This window comes from Cryptomeria japonica, chromosome 5, assembly GCF_030272615.1.
Source record: "Cryptomeria japonica chromosome 5, Sugi_1.0, whole genome shotgun sequence".
In the NCBI taxonomy this organism is placed as follows: domain Eukaryota; kingdom Viridiplantae; phylum Streptophyta; class Pinopsida; order Cupressales; family Cupressaceae; genus Cryptomeria; species Cryptomeria japonica.
Window position 1 is genome coordinate 749330598 of NC_081409.1, and position 18637 is coordinate 749349234.

Sequence of the window (18637 nt, forward strand, 5' to 3'; positions counted from 1 at the left end):
ATTATCTGATGGTTATCTTGGATAGGTAAGGATAATTTTAATATTGTTTTTCCCAAAAATCCATCTAATGGTTAAGAAGGGTAGGTAAGAGAAATATTATTTTATTTTAAAAGTGAATTAATAGTTTCAATTTTCCAAAAATTGTTAATATAATTTTCCACTAAACTTATGCCCTGTGGCAATTAGTGATAAGATGTTATCTTGGGTAGGTAAGGTTAATTTTAGTATGGTTTTTTCTTAATATGTCGTCTAATGGTGAGGAAGAGTAGGTAAGAGAAATATTATTTTAATTTTAAAGTCAATCAATAGTTTCCATTTTCAAAATGTTGTTTCTATAATTTTCCACTAAACTTATGCCCCATGGAAAATTAGTGATCTCATGGTTATCTTGGGGGAAATTGCTATCTAGCCCTTAGCCCTTAAGATGCACCAATGTTAAAGGTTATGGATAAATTATAGTGTTTGAAGGTAACTTATTCATATCTTGGGTGGGTAAGGGTAATTTTGGTATAACTTATTCATATCTTCAATGTTAGAGTTATGCATAAATTATATTGTACGAAGCTAACTTATTATATTTCCGTTAGACTAGCACTATTGCAATCAGTTTTTCTTAACCAATAAGAATTGTGATTTTTAAGTTTCTAAATTGTAGAATTTTTTTCCTTAAATTTAATTGGCTCAAAAATTTGACAGCGTTTTTTGTTTTTGATGAATAGGCATCTCTAATAAAATTATTTAATAGTACACTATCCGCAAAAAAAAAAGGGAGATGTGAGATCACCCCTTAGGAGTCATATGGGTAGCACCCAGACATACCACTAAAACATAAAAAAAACACAGGCAACCTCTGAAATTAGAAACAAATAAATAAAAACTGATAAGCCACTAAAGAAATAAGAATAGAAAATGGAGGTGGATCACGATCATCCTTAGGATCCCATACATTGAAGCAGGGTCAGGGTTGTTGTCCGAGAGGAACCACCCTTCTTCAGTTGTCCTCTCTTCATTCTCCTTCTCCTTCCTGGTCAGAGAAATGGCCAAAGCAAGCCAGGAGAACCCTTTGGAAGAGCCAAGCCAGGTAAAATCTCTGCTGGTATTCGACCAACTAGAACCACCAGCAGCAAGAAAATCAACACCCCTTGTACCCCACCCGGAAGCAGATCCACGACATGGCGTAGAGGCTGAGCAACACTGATTGAAGTCACTACCACTACAGGACTAGTGGTGAGAAAACTGTGCCCATGGGAGTTGTGAGCGAGGAGCAGAGGAGTTGCAACCGCACCATCGGCCCCGAGGTAGAGAGTGGTCACGAGACAGAGAGCGGTCATGGGAGGTAGAATAATCTAACAACACTCATGCCATGCCACCATACAAGGGGCATTTCCCAAATGGTCCAAGAGCATTTTCAAGTGGGCAACCTTTTTGGCAGCATCACATTATTACAATACATGCTTTAGTAAAAAGAGAGACATGAATATCAATAGAGCTGTGAGAAAATGAATTGATAGCTAAAGAGTGAATGTTGTTGAGACTATGTATTAAAATCATGAATACAGTGGGTAAACATACATACAAATCGGGTATATAGCCCCTCCTCAGTCATTTCTAGACATACCACAAAATTTTCAATCATCTGATATACATCTTTATTGTGTCTATTACCTAATACATATCAAATATGCATGCAGGGATATGACCAACACTAACAGGCCTCAGTATCTTCAAATCACATTACTTCCATCTAAGAACTGTACTCACATTACTTCCATCTAAGAACTGTACTGGCATTACTCCATGAGTTCTTGAAGAAATATTCAGAAAGTGCAAGTTGATTGCATTCAAGACGTCATTCCTTACTTGTAACTGAATATTGATGTTTCAACTTACAAATGCACTTACATAATCAATTTATGATGGTAATAGATTTATTTTTAGAAGGGGGAATTCCTCAGGTTCCATTATATTGTTTTCAAAGAGGTTTCAATTTAACGTGGGCACTCTCATCAATATACAACAACATAAATTCTTAGGAAGGCTTTTCACAAACTAAAAGTAGTAGTGTCTTGCAATGGAGCATCTGTAGAACCCTTAATACAACATTAGAGTTGTTATGCATTTAGAAAGGCTAATGACATTTTACCTACACATATTATTATTGTTGTTCTCTCTTAAAAACCTAATATAAAGAATGACGGTTGTTTCTTGTTCTATATATAATTAACCTCCTTTATCAAGATGTAGATGAAATAATTCCAAGGTTCTCTCCACTTCTTCTTTCTGTCCACTTCTTCTTTCTGCACACGAATAGACAAATCTATATTATTATAAATAGATTTTATAATGCAATGATTTTATAATCCAGTGAAAAAAATTGTTAAAAGGAATTTGATGATTTACCTTTGCAGAAATCTTGTCATCCAACTTATTTGATCTTGATCCAATGGAAACACCCATCCTCTTCAAGGATGGTCAGGAAGCACACATGCTCTCAATGCTTTTATATACAGAGAAAACTAACTGGGTGATGCATGAGTATCATCTTGGTACAGATGAAGACGAGAAGGAAGTGGGGTTATACTTTTGACACAACGAACGAGCCTTCCTTTTCAGCCTTCTCAGTACCAAGATGGTATTGATGCATCATCCAATTAGTTTTCCCAGCTTTTGAGTCTTTTGCAGTATACAGAATCACGATCTTCTTGCATCCTTTTCTTTTTCCAATTAGTTTTCCCAGCTTTTAAGTCTTTTGCAGTATACAGAATCACGATCTTCTTGCATCCTTTTTCTTTCCTGGATGACATTCAATATGAATCAATGCATTACAAGATTAAAAAAAATACAAATAGATGAACGGGATTCAATATAATATGAATCTAATAAAATTCATAAAAACATATAAATTTATAGATCTATTATGGATACTTGGTCCTTCTTTGTTCTCCATTTATCTTCTGCTGCTAAACCTTGTCAAACGATTGCATGAAGGATCTGGAAGCACGATGAGTAGAAACAAGGATGAGCTGGAGAATACAATGGTTGAAATGTACATAAAGATAGATTATTGGTGAGATCTAATATAAAATTAAATTTAGATTTAAAATTTGTTATCATTTCTTATGATTACATGATTCTTTAATGGTGAAAAAATTTAGTATATTTATGAATTGATAAAATATTTTTTGAGTGCTATTGTATATACTATTCATTCAATATTTCAGATCTCTCTCAACAATCTCTCAAACAGTGAAAATCTCAAATTATCTATGTATTAGATTATTTGTTTAGAATTTTTTGTTTGCATATAAAACAAACAAAACCTAATTTCACATAATAAGCCAAAAAAAGGGGGAAAATAAAAGACTATCATTGTAAAGCCAAAAATAAGGAAATGAAAGATTATGATTATAAAGTCTAAAAAGAAGGAAAAGAACTCATTTTGAAGAGTTATTTACTGACCTGCAAATTTATGAGATAATAAACCTCTTTTATCAAAATGTAGAAGAGATCAACTTAAAAACATCTATCGAAAAATCCTTTCAAAACCCATCTTTCTCTTATGCTCCTTTTTGTTGGAAGTGGAGACACTCTGAGAGGGGGGGGGTTAATCAGAGTGTCACAATTTTGACTCAATTTTTTTTTTTGAAAAGGGCTATTTTGATTAGCAACAGGTGGATGACATTAAACACATGAGTTGTAAGTTTACCCAAATATGACAAAACATTGTAAAAACAACACTGTTAACAAAGTATGTAAAATGACCATTCAAATGATAGACAGATAATCTTTGATTTAAGATTTCTGAAAACAAGATGATTTTTTTTCACAAAACACGCAACATCTAAAAATGATTTGTACACAGTAGAGAGAGAAAGAAAAAATAATAAAAGATCTAAAGTATCAGAGCATGTGAAACAAAATGAGACAAGATTGGACACATAACACCATAATTTTCATGGGTGGAAAACCCTCTTGGGGTAGAAAAACCACTCGATAAAAGATTCCTTGTATTATTTCACACCAACTCATTACACAAAATTTAGAAGCCACAAGGCCTCAAGGAGCACCAACCCCTCTTCCTTATACAACATCAAAAATTGCCAACTCAAGCTACAATCACTGGTACCTTTATGACTGCACTATGTTCTGCAGTCACAAAACTATCAATGGTTGGAGCGAGTATAATAATATCTCAATCTGATTCCCACTAAAAAAAATTGCAACAATGTCCTTCATATCTCTGTATAGCAGACAGAGACAGAGAGAGTACACTCAATCTCTGGATAATAATAATAACTCCAACCTCAGTGGCATCAAGTACTATGCAAAACAGAGTAATAGTCCAGAACACTATGAAAAACAAAATGTCTGTCAATCTTCTTTTTACTAATTTTCTTATTCAAGTCTCTCTATCTCTCTCTCTCTGTGTTTTTTTCATAAAAGTCCTGTTTCCAAAAACTTATATAATTTCAACGTGTTCTTCAGAACATGATCAAAGAGTGTCTTCAAGAGTAACCCTCGTATATGGTTACCCACACTGGGTTAGGGTTTAATCAATCGACTAACCTGTTCTTTGTAAAGAAAAGAAATTATCCTCTTTGTAACGAAATCAACAAAAACGATTTCATTTAAAAACATAAAACCTTGCAGCTGTAAAATCTTTTTTTTTTTTAATTGAAATTTTCAGAAATAACAGAACGTTGAAAAGTTTCAAAGCAACCAACTAATCTTTGAATTATTTATCATTTATAATTCAAATAATCTCAGATATCTCCCTGAAAACTGCAAGAACGAGAGTATTTTGAAACAATATTACCTGTTCTTTTGAAGAGATGTACCGGAGAATGAAATCCTAAATATCTGCACAAAATCCCATTGAAATCGGCAACTAAGACCACCATTCGACTCGTTTAACCTTGCGGATTGTCATACCAAAAACCCATAACCAGAATCTGACAATATTTTGCCTTGTAACTGCTAGAGTGAAACTCATGGCGGTGGATGTATTAGGGTTTGATAAACTCAGCCGGAGAAAAACTTTTGAAAGAGTTTTAATTTACTTCCAACAAAATACTTTTGTTTTATTTTAAAGCTCAAAACATTTTACAAATATATTACAAGTTGCTGATAACAAAATGGCACCCTTTTTGTCACCAAGGACAACTAAGGGTAGCACTTTTTGCATATGCATGAGCATGAGTTAGACTGCAAGTTTTAAAATGCAATGAGTTTTAATATAGTTTTTTTTCCAAAAAGCCATCCAATTGTTAAAAGGGTAGGTATGAAAAATATTATTTTATTTTAAAAGTGAATTAATAGTTTCAATTTTCAAAAAGTTGTTACTATAATATTCCATTAAGCTTATGCCTCCAGGCAAAATAGTGATCCAATGGTTATCTTGGGTAGGTAAGGGTAATTTTAGTATGATTTTTTCCAAATATGTCATCTAATATTGAGGAAGAGTAGGCAAAAGAAATATTATTATTATTTTTAAATCAAATCAATAGTTTCAATTATCAAAAAATTGTTTCTATAAGTTTCCACTAAACTTATGCAGTGTGGCAAATTAATAATTGGATGGTTATTAAGGGTAATTTTGGTATCACTTATTTGTATCTCCAATGTCAACCCTTAGGATTGGATAAAGGTAATATTGGAATTATAGTGTATGAAGGTAACTTATGAGTACTTGTTGTATTATTGCACTCAAATTTTCTTAAGTCATTGTTATTCAATTGTTCCTTGGTAACTTATTAGTACTTGTTGTATTATTGCACTCAATTTTTCTTAACTCATTATTATTCAATTGTTTCTTCACCAATAAGAATTGTGATTTTTTTTTCTTTAAAAAAAAAAATTAATTTTAAATATTTAAATTATTTATTTTTTAACTTATATACCTCGTCAGTGCTTTCCATAGGCTCAAAACTTGATCCTTGGTGGTCTCATTTGGAGCCATTCAACAATTTCAATTTTCAAAAAGTTGGTTTTATCATTTTCCACTAAACTTATGTCCCTTGGAAAATTAGTAATTTTAGTATGATTTTTTTTAATATGTAATCTAATGGTTAAGTAGGGAAGGTAAGAGAAATATTATTTTATTTCAAAAATCAATCAATAGTTTCTATTTTCAAAAGGTTGTTTTTACAAATTTTAACTAAAATTTGCCCCGTGGCAAAACAATGATCCAATAGTTATCTTGGGTAGATAAGGGAACTAAATAATTTAAAAGGAAATTACTGAGAGTAGATAGAGGTTAGGTAGAGATAATAAATAATTAAATAGATTAATAATTTTGGAATAAGCCATAATGAAGGTAAAAGAAATATTATTTTATTTTATTTTAAAAGAAAATCAATAGTTTCAATTTCCAAATATTTGTTTCCATAATTTTCCACTAAACTTATGCACCATGGAAAATTAGTGATCTAATGGTTATCTTTGGTAGGCAAGGAAAATTAGAATATTTTAAATGGAAATTACTCAAAGTAGATAGTGGGTAGGTATAGACAATAAATGTTTAAAAAGTTTAAAAAATTTGACATGATTTTTCTCAATAAGCCATCAAATAGTTAAGCTTGATTACCAATAGAAATATTATTTTAATTTAAAAGGGAATATAGTTTCAATTTTCAAGGAATTGTTAAGAAGGGTATGTAAGAGAAATACTATTTTATTTTAAGAGTGAATCATTAGTTTCAAAATTCAAAGCATTGTTTCTATAATTTTCCACTAAATTTATGTCTTGTGGCAAGTTAGTGATCCAATTATTATATTGGGTAAGTAAGGGAAATATTACTTACTTTTTATTTTTTTATAGGAGAATAAAATAATTTAGGTTTCCAAAAAAATATTTTTATTGTTTTTCATTAAACTTATCCCTCATGGCAAATAAGTGATCGCATAGTTCCAAGTCATCCGTCAACATTCAAAGAGCTTCCATTATAACTTCAAAAGTGCTAGTTACAACAATATAAATTGTATGTAGATCAAGAACACTTTTAGATTTGAGGAGCTACGTCTTTATTTTGGTAGATTTTCCCCTTAGAATTCAAATCATTAGATAGTTTCAAGTGCTAAATTTCGTGTTTATATATGAGTCAAAAGGTCAATTTTTGATTTAAAAAAATGATACAGAATGATCAATTATCAAAACCAAAAACACATAACACAAATAAAGGTTGACACACATCGTGTCTCAGAATTCCATGCCAAATAGGAAAGAAACTAGTTTTGGGTGATGGGATCCATGCCTATTGGCTTGTTCAAAGGAAAGATACAAGAGAATGGGCCTAATATATTAAACATGTTCCTATCTCAGGAATTTGGTAAAATCCATAGGATTACGATCATTGGTAAAGTCTTCTAGAGCTAATCATAGAATATTGCTTGAGTTGAGGTTTAGGCTTGAGGCTAGCAATGGTCCTAAAATGCACTAGGGGAGTGGAAACCAAGGAATGTGCCAAATAGAGTATGAAATTGGTCTTGCGTCATTATGGAGCATAATTTATGATGCTACATTTAGCCTTGAATTTAGTAGTCATATGAAACTTCATGCATATGCACGCTAAAGTATATAAAGAAAATGAAATTCATAATGGTGAAAAATTAGGGTTTCATCAAGGGATGTAGTATGATCAATAATGTTTTGCTTAATTACCATCACATTAGGGATGGATAGAAAATTGATAGATCTAAGCCTAATAGAGCTAGATTCTGATCTAATTCCACGCCTCCTAAATGGGGCTCTTCTTTCCCTTGAATTGAATTGAATTCAAATTAATTAAAGATTAGGATATAATGGTGGATTATTGAAGCAATTATGCATAAATAGTGAGTGTCAATCGTCAAATGGAGCCACAAAATTGGATTTGAGCACTAGATGAAGGTTTGGATCTGTTCCCAAAAAATCAACCTGAATTTTCAGGACCATGGTGGTGGACCCCTTGGTCCTCTGAAATTTTTTCCATCAAAAGGGGAACTTGTTTGTCTTTGTGAATATTGTTGATCCTCTAAAACGCAACTTTGTACCTGTTCCTACACACAGTGAAAAAGAGAAAATATTTGGGAATAGGGGTTTTCCTTGGGTCAAACCTCAGTTTTGGAATTAACCATGAAATAGAATTGGAATGTAAATGAAGTAGTGTAATGAAAAGCTTTCTTTTTGAGGTAAAGACTAAAGATGAATGTAACACTAATGATGTACCTTTAATGATTTTTTTTTGTCTTCACAGGGAATTAGGGTTTCATGTAGATAGTCTTCATAAAACATAGAACATGAATTTCATCTCTAATGCTTGAATCTTGACTTTACTTCTACTCCAATGATTTATAGATGACTAATTGCTTGCTCACTTGAATTTTCTAGAGTGTAATTGAGATCTTCAATTTGTTCATTAGGTTTAAAATGAGAGGGGTAGACCTTCTTTTATACTTGCTAGTAAAAAATTAATTAAATTTTTGACACAGGACAACACGGGATCTAGGTTCCCATTCAAACTGAGTGACTATTATGAGGCCCCAAAATGGGCCGTTTTTGAGAGGGCCATGGCACTGATCCTGGACATCAAGGTCCCAAGATTAAGGGGGAGGAAAGCATAGACAATTGAAAAGTTGAGTTCGATGACTACTGTGAGTGGAATCAGAGATTCAATCAAGATTTAGAGGATGAACATGAAAGTGAGTCCTAAGTGAGGATAAAATTGTAGTGGCGAGTACAATTTAGGATACTACATTTAGCCCCCACTTCTACGAGAGTATGAGACTAAGCATACTCATAGTAAAGTACAAAGGTTTGCATTGAAAACTTTCATCAAGGCATCAAAGAGACAAGACACACTAAGCCCCCAAGGGTCTTTCGTGTCTTACTACTTCAATATCAAGATAAAAGGGAAATTAGAGAAAAGAGAGAGAATCATGACTGCTAGCCTGCTAAGGTTCACTTGAGTCGTGAAAAAAAGAAGAATACAAAATTACAAAGAAAAAGGCTTAGTTTGCAAAGTAACTTGAGTATTGAAATATGTTATGGTATGTGCATAAAGTGAAACATTGAGCAGAGTGTATGCCCCCACGTTAAAATGATTGCACATGCTTGATAGGTAGCGATTTATTTAAGGTAGCATGAATCCAAAGACAAGCACATTACCACAATGATATGCCCGCAAGAAAGGGCAAATCAAAGGATAATGGTCATAAAACATAAAGCACATAAGGGCTCCACTAACTTCGGGGTCAGTATGCTCTTATTAATATTAATGTATATCCTGAATATTTGTATTAAATTAACCTCATCCCCCAAAGGTAGTGGAAGCACAAGCACATTGGAAGAAGGGAATGTGTGTCTTTTGAGTCAACATGGAAGAGACCAAATGAGATCTCAATGCTTTGCATCATCCCCAAGTAGACAACACAAGGCACAACAAACAGAAGAATTGAGATACAAATAGAAGAATGTCACAATAGAAGAATGTCACAACTGATTGAAGCGTCTTCACTGTCTTTCATGCTTTTTGAACAACATATTTCTGCCATAATACACTTTTGTTATATTCTACCTTGCCAGCATAGTTTGCAGGTCTTCTATATTGTAAAGCTTTGTTAGATTATATGTTACCAGAATCGTTGATAGGACTTTTGAATGGAAGAGGCCGTGATAGGATTAACTACCATTAATCCAATTTCCCCATTGTCTAAAATGCTTCCTACAATTACTATTTTTCCTTCTTCTTTGTTTACTTGGTCAACCATAATGGTAAGTATTATTTTCATGCAACTTTCACCTCACAAAGGCCTCTTTTTACTAGAATAAGTCTTCCACTAAAAGGTTCTTACACGAATTTACGAGACTCAAATTCACCCCTCCAATTATGGTCCAACAAGTTTATCTTTTCAATGATTGTTCATGCACATTTACATTCTACTTGTATTCTTTCATCTACGTTCTGAAATTGCATCTGTGTTATTTCACATTGGGTTTGAATTTAAAGCAACTTGTGAACTACAACTTTATTGCATTGTGATAGAATCTTGCCAAATAAAAAACAAGAATGGTTGCAAATTACTCAATTATAACTTTGTTATATTGTAATCACTTCTTCGAAAATTAACTTCCCTATGAAATAGTGAATTACTAATTTAGTGCAGACATATAGGATTTTCGGAAAAAACCAGAAATTAAAAACATGGTTGTCCACATCTATGTTTGCTATCATCTCTTTTCAACTTATTGGTTGTAACAAGACCTCACGCCCTCCCATAGGTTGTTGGTATTCTTTGCGTGCCCAATAGATTTTGTACTTCATATTTACATTTGCTTAAGGAATCGACGTCTAAGCTATGTGTTTTCGCCAAATTTTTTTCCTTTTCTTGTTATTTAACTTTGTTAATCTATATCTTAGATTAGTTACTCTTTTCAAACATTTGTTACTCTATATCCTTCTTTCCCACCTTTATATGATTCTTTCAGTTTTTTTCTTAACTAAGGCATTAATGTATTTGTCTTCTGTCCATAATAATAGCCATGCTACCTGTATTCTGCAATGTCCTTTGTTAAATTAATGTTGTTCCTTTATAATGGTTGTTCTCATGACCTGCCCGTCAAACGACATTAGATTGGCATTCTAAATTGCATATATGCTACCTTCTTTAAATAAATCTTTATACATATGCATCTAACTCTGCACACACACACACACACACACACACACACATGCATGTTAGTATATATACATATACATATACATATATATGCTAACATATTTATCTATCTACATATGCACATATGTAAGTATATACTATTCTAAACTACATATATCTGACTATTTACCTATTTATCTATATATATCTATGTAGGAATATATGCATGTGTGTATGTGCATATACATATATATGCTCCTCTGTCTATGTATTTACATATGTACACATCTAACTATAAACAATTTTGAACTACATATATGTCTATATACATAAATAAGTATGTACATATTTCCTTGCATTCATCTAAACAACCACATTTATATGTACCCTTGCATAAATGCACTGCGCCATTTAAATGCACCCTTGCATACCATTTCTATACATATAAGTATGCAACCACACCCGTATACACCCTTGCACAAATGCACTTGATCGAGGTGCGCCCCTTATCATTAGGCCATCCATAAAATAGAATTCCCTTCATCTTCAATTGACGGAGGAGGGTGGAGAACCATTGGAAGGGAATTGGGGTTCTACCAATTGAGGACTCTTCACTTCATTTCATATTCTTGCATCGCAAATACACTTCCAATCAAATGTGCCTCACACTCAATAGCCCTCCACTTGTTTTTTCCCCTTTAATACTTCTCATTCTAACACACCACCATTCTTGTATTTCTCTCAGATCTCCAAAGAGCCTGCTACACAAATATCTGATTTCAAAAAAGCTAGAAAGAAAGAACAAAATAGGCTTTACTATGCAAAACATAGAGAGAAATTTCTATAAAGCGGCAATACAAACGCCTTAATCAAAACATGGATTCCAATACTTTGCAGCCATTGCCAAATCTGGTTGCAACCCAGTCTACTGGTATTCCCATACCTCAAATATTGTCAAGCTCATCTGCAACCCATCCTTCAGATATGCTCCTGCCACATTCAACTGTGCTCGCCCAGTCAGTCGCACAATATGAACAACCCTACAGGCAACCTTTTCCAATTGATCAGTAGACAAATGTAACTTTTATTGCTACAACAATACCAATCTTAGACCATTTCAGATCTTCTGAATTTACAAATGCATAGGCTTCTTTCCGAACAAGAATAGATAGCTTGTCAAATCTACACATATGTACAATCTGGAAAGAAAAGTATGTTGGTATGCATGTAAAATTAACTCAACCTGACGTCATTTGCTCAAGATGCTATAACGAAAAGGGTGTTCACCGATTCTCTATTGCAAACAATATGGATATTGGCGAACAACCCATAGTTTTAAAATGACTTTCACAAGTAGAAGAAATGCTTATAGCAAGGATTGCTCCTGTTTTGCAAGTTAGCCATGCCAGGGGTGGTCAGTACAAATATATAGGACACACCATTAATTTCCCACAAGACATTTCAGAAATAGCAACTACTTTGCCACACAAATTCCAACATTTGGAGATTGTAATTATTCGAAGGACAAAGCTCGAAGGCAAAAAATATGACTGTTATGTAAACAGATTCCATGCTATGGACGCATTGAATTACAAAATTCAACATGACCACTACTATAGTGATGTTATCATTGACATTGCAGCTGCTGAATTATTGCCATAAACATCTACCGATATATCTATTTTTTTGCATGCCCTTCCAAATTGCATTGATCTACAGCCTCCTTCCCCAACACAAGAGTCATTCTATAATGATGATGAAGTTGAATTACAGACCACATCATCATTCATTCCAAAGTTGTCATGTTCAACCCCTGAACTAGATGCCATTAAAAAGATATTGCACCTAGATAAGGATGATTGAAATGTTGCAACTTGGCCCGAAATAAGTTGCTCACCCATTAATGAATACAACACTGAAGGCTTGTTCGCTATGGCTTTCCCAACATTGTTCCCAAACGGATCTGCACTGCCACTCCAACCAAGGACAAAACATGTTCACTTGCATGAATATGCTTTGCACTTGATAAGATATCATGACCAAAGACTTGGACAACATGTTAGGTTCAGATATTATCTTTACAATCTAATAATGAGACACTGTTCCCAACAGTCGGCTTCAGTTTTCCTACGGACCAACTTAGAAGACTTCTTCCCAACTACGTTGCAAGCCTTGCCTGAACAGTTATAGGCTACACCTTCTGATCAATTACCAAACCAGTTAATGCATTTTGCGGTTTCGCTACGAGGCACTAGAGCTTTTTGGAATAGATCACGCAAGGACCTCACATCAATGGTACACCAATTGGGATCACCTACATTGTTCTTCACATTGAGTGCAGCCGATACAAAATGGCCAGAACTACATAAATTATTTCCAGCCAACTCCTCTTTAGAATTCCAATCCATAAATAAAAAATTTATAGAAAACATTGTCCACAATCCACATGTTATAGCGTTGTTCTTGCATTTTAGATTCACAATATTCCATGAGGAGATTATTGACAAAGTTTTGAAATCAAAAGACCATTGGTACAAATATGAATGGCAACATCGCTGCTCCACACATATACATGGCTTTCTGTGGTTGCCGAATGCACCTGATATGGACAATATAGACTGGTCTAACTATGATGATGTCCAATTAGCTAAGTCCTTTTTTGATAGGTATGTTACAACATGGAATCCTCGTAGCCAACTTGCCCGAGACAATAGACTCCACAGTACTTCACTATTTGATCCATGCATGGCTGATACAAACAAAATTCTGGCTGCTAACCCTATCTCTGATTATGAGGAACTGGTCAATGTTGTTCAACGACATACAAAATGCTCTACTCATACTTTCTTAAAAAAAAAGGCCCAACCCTCCATTGTCGATATAGGGCCCCTTGGCCCAAGCAAGATTTTTCAACGTTGATTATTGATACTTACCGCAAGCCATGTTATCAACCAGCACGAAATGACAGTCGTTTAAATATTCATAGCCCAATTATGCTAGCAATATGGCGTGCAAATGTTGATTGCCAGCCTTTTTGTTCCAGAATGCCTGTTTTGCAATATATCTCCAAATATGCTTCAAAAACAGAACAAAAATCAGAAGGCTATGTTGATATGCTAAAAAAAATAGTTGCTACAACTAATTCTCAAGATACCATCTTGCTAGCATACCAAAAATTCATGACGGGGATAGTTGCTGATCGGGACATTAGCGCATAGGAAAATTGACATATGTTGCAAAAGCTACCATTGATCAGTTGTAGCCACCATTTTATCCACGTTAATGTTAGTAGGAAGGTCCTCCATCGTATTACTAATCAAAATGACAATGCCGAACTTTGCAAATCTTATATTTCTGCTTATATGGAAAGGCCTATTGAATTGGAAAAGGTCTCACTGATACAACCAACACAACAATTTTCATACAATAGACAGCGTAAGAAGCATAAATGGAAAAAACTGCAAAAACAAGCAATTGTCAATATCTACCCACAATTTAAAACCTCTCCAAATGAGGATGATGACAACTTTGAAGCCTATTGTTGGAGTGAGTTGCTCTTGTACAAACCCTTTCGTCATATTCCTGTAGATATAGGTGCATCAACAGAACACATCATTGCAAATTGGAAGCTATTGTACATGGATGGTTGCTCACATTGGCATATTTATGGAATAGAACAAGAATGCACAACAGAGAATGATGCAGACTCTGATAATAATGATTTCTTACATTCACACAATGAAAACCAGACAAATGAAAGGTAGCACCAACCTTTCCTCTCTCTTTGCACTTCGTACTTTCAATAATTTACCCCGTATATTGTTTTCCTTTACACTCCAAACAAATCTTCTACCTTTAACTTAAATATTTCTCCACCGTACTCACTTCACACTATCTCTTCCACACACTATAAAATAATTTTTTGCACACTTTGGCTCACTTCATTTTGTCTCCTCCCCCTACAGGATGTAATCTTCACATATCATCAGCTTCTTCTTGATGATTACATATTAGATGCTTCGCTCATCATAAGTGCTTCAAAATATAGTTGACACCTTCTTGTAAAGATTTACAAAATACAATTCAAATAATCGCCAACAATAATGTTCCAAAATTCTGTGCATAGTTCAATTTGACTCACTATAATATTCAATGTCATCTCCACTTCTACATTCTCTTTCCTCATTTTAAATTTAACACTCTTTTTCACTTCGTAGTTTGTAAATTCCTCCCCAATTTGAGCCTCGCCTATCGGCGACCTGTTGCAGGCACTTCTCCTGCAACTGCTAGTTCCTATTTGTCCACACCTACACGATCCAACTTGGAGGTTGCTAGTGATGGATATGACACCACCCTCGGACGCGTCTATTCTGGTTCCAAGATGGTAGTACGGATTGACCGTCGATTTTGCAATAAACGACTGCGATTGGCTAACACATCGCTATCACGTTGTACGAAAGGTCCATTTTGGAGCCAGAATAGCCGCGACCAATTACTTCGGCCATTACAGACGTGTCTATTTTGGCTCCAAAACCGCATCGGATTGATTAACACACGTGTTAGTCGCGCGTTTTACACCGCCGATTTTGCAATAAACGGCTGCGATTGACTAACACGTCGCTATCACGTTGTACACTTCTCCCACTCTCCACTAAATTATAACAATTTTTAAAATAATAAATAATAAATAAAACTTACCAATTTGTACATTTTATGCTAACATTAATATAACCATAATTAAATCTTAATCAATTATAAAAATTCATTCTCATTGAAAAAAAAAATTATAATAAATAATTTACAGCCTAAAATCTTAAACTATTGCCTTAAAATTTGGTTTATATAATATGGTCTTAAACTATCGCCTTAAAATTTGGTTGGTGGGGCTGATGGGTTTTTTCACCGAGCAAGCAAACTAGATGCTGATATATAAGTATATGCGTAATGGAACTCTCAGAAAAAGATCTCATTCGTAAAGCCATGAACAAAAATCAAATGTACATAACAGTCTTGCAATGGAGCATCTCAAGAGGCTGCAGTACAACCCCCTTATTACAACGTGAGAATGGAACTGGATAGATTTTACCATCATAATACTACTACATAAATCTGATAGACACTTAAACCATTGACTCAACTAACATGTGTTTGTGTTCATTATTTTTTACCACGATGATTGCATATTTTTTAGATTGTCGTTTTGATTAAATCTATGTTAGATGCTAAATAAAATTAGATTAACAAGTTTATTGCAAATAATTTTACACTGATTTTGTTCCAGGGAAAAATAGCTAGAGAGTAAACATGCATACAAATTGGGTATATAGCCACTCCTTCTATAAATACCACAAAATTTTCAGACATTTGATATGTATCTTTATTGTGTCTAATGCATATCAAATATACTTGCAGGGATATGACCAACACCAACAGGCCTTTGAGTATCTTCAAATCACATTAAATCCATATAAGAACTGTACTGACATTACTCCATGAGTCCTTGAAGAAATATTCAAAGATTGCAAGTTGATTGCATTCAAGACGTCGTTCCTTATTTTTAATTGAATATTGATGCTTCAACTTACAAAGGCACTTAGAAAATGAATTTATGATGGTCATAAATTTATTTTTAAAAGTGTGATATTTTAAAGGGGGGAAATTCCTCAAGTTCCATTATATTATTTTCAAAGAGGCTTCAATTTAACATGGGAACTCTCATCAATATACATGAACAACATACATTCTTAGGAAGGCTTTTAACAAACTAAAAGTATGAAAGCCATGTACAAAAATAACAATCTTGCAATGAAGCATCTGTAGAACCCTTAATAGAACGTGAGAGTGGAACTGCATGGATTTTTCCATCAAAATACTGCTACATAAAGCTAATAGACACCTGGCAATAAAAAGGGTATAAAAAATGATTCAAAACAGAAGAAGTACATCAAAAGAAGGCAAAGAGCCCAACAAAGAAAAGATTACAAAGACTTATCCTGATCAACAAGATGATCCAACTGATGAGACAATTCCAAAGAAAGTTGTCCCCTATCCTCAATAGATCACCCCTCCATAAAGACAAAAGCCCACTTAGCAAGACAATTGACAACTCCATTCCAATATCCCAAGGAGCCATTCCCCTAGCAAGGTCACATTTTGCCAAGTGAGTCTCCCTAACAGGATTCAGGATTTTCAACCACACATGTTGAGAAACAAGTTTGACATCTTGGAAAATCTACTGATTCCTCTCCTACCAGATGTGCCAAATAATAAAAGTTGGACCCAAAGACGAGGCAACTTGAAGAAAAGGAGTACCAACAGGTGTCTAGCCCAAGCGGTCCCAAAACTCAACCAAAGAAGCAACATGCCAATAGGTACGGTTCCAAGTTTCCCCACCAATAGTGTCAAATCCTCCTAGAGAATGAGCACTGAAAGAAAAGGTGGGTGACAATCTCCTCACTATTACAACAAAGAACACACATAGAGGGCCCACAAAAACCTCGCTTACATAAGTTATCCCAAGTAAGACATCGATTTTAAACCACTAGCCACAAGAAAAATTATATTTAGGCCAAGAAAACAATTCCAAATATATTTCCACCAAGGCACCTCTTCACCACCATAAATTTCATGAACCGACTTCTTATAGCCATAAGCAATTGAATATTTCCCAAATGACTCACTACCCCATGCTAATATATCTAGTCCCTCCAAGGAATTACAGTTCCAAGAAGAAAGAATATGGGCCAACTCTTGTCAAGACTCCTTAGAACCCCTCGGCGGCCACTCACTAGGACCCCTCCATCTATAGCCAAAAGCAGATCCAAAGTTTTGAATTGTGTTAAAATATCCTACTGAAGTCCACCCAACAACTACAAAACTATCATAAAGAGGCTATAAATGAGAATACATATAAATAATGGTAGGATTACCATCCCAAGAATCCAACCAAAAAAGAGCCTCAGAGCCCTTGTGACAAATCCAAAAAACACCCTCTTTTATGAAGTGTGCCCCAATTTTCAAAGTATGCCAAATCATAGAGCGCCTGCCTGCCAGCTGATATCGAGGAACATTTCAATCATGAATGGTACCCAAATACTTATAAGTAAGGATACGAGCCCACAATTGATGTCGGTTGGTACACCACCTCGAGTAAAATTTTGCCGCCAAAGCCTGATTGTTCAAAACCGTTGAGAGAAGACCAATGCCACCCTCATTTTTAGGTTGGCAAACTAGCTCCCACTTAACCAAACTCCATTTAGAAGAGTGCAAGTTACCACTCCAAAGGAATTGACGAGACAAAGCATCGAATTCCTTAAGGAAATACCTTGGAGCAACCTAAACAAAACCCCTATAAATAGAAAGAGCCTGAATCACAGATTGAAGAAGAGTAACACAAGCAAAAGTAGAAAGCCACCTATGATTCTGATGGTTAACCTTTCATCGCAGCTTATCCAACAACCCTTGCCAAAAGGGTCTAGGTTGTCGACCAAAAACAATAGGAATACTCAGATAGATGAAAGGAAGAGAACCAATTTGGAACCTTAGAGTATTAGCAATTCTCCTTTGGATAGCATCGGGGGTATTGAAGAAATAGATTGAATACTTAAGCTCATTCACCTGCTTCCCTGAAGCAGCTAAATAGACATCCAACAACTTCCTAATTGACTCAACCTCCTGAAGAGGAGAAACCCCAATAAGAGTTGCATCATCCACAAACTGGAGATGTGAAAGCTTAGGAAATCCAATACCCCAAGTCCACCCCCTGATCACCCCTTGAGCAACCTGAGACTTGATGAAAAGTCCCAAGCCTTCAACCATGATGATAAACAAATAAGGAGAGAGGATCACCTTGCCTCAAACCCCTTGAAGAACCAAATAATTGTGATGGCTCACCATTGATAAAACCATAGAAGGAAGCAGAGGTCACACAACTCATAATCCAACTGACCCACTGCAAATTGAAGTCAAAGGCCAAGAGAATTTGACACAAAAAGCTCCATCT

General features: G+C 34.6%; 1 long non-coding RNA gene across 2 annotated transcripts in view; it reads right to left on the bottom strand.

Moving 5' to 3' along the window:
* The window catches only part of LOC131035602 (uncharacterized), an 8762-nt gene extending 3689 nt beyond the window's left edge, over positions 1 to 5073 (bottom strand). The window contains exons 1-3 of one of the 2 annotated variants that reach the window (XR_009372722.1): positions 4817 to 5073; positions 2401 to 2793; positions 882 to 2297 (exon numbers count right to left, since the gene is read on the bottom strand). This is a non-coding gene — a long non-coding RNA (uncharacterized LOC131035602). Of the gene's footprint in view, positions 1 to 881; positions 2298 to 2400; positions 2794 to 4816 lie in introns of those variants that run through there. The other variant, XR_009372721.1, reaches the window with a different exon arrangement.
* Positions 5074 to 18637: the final 13564 nt, after the last annotated feature.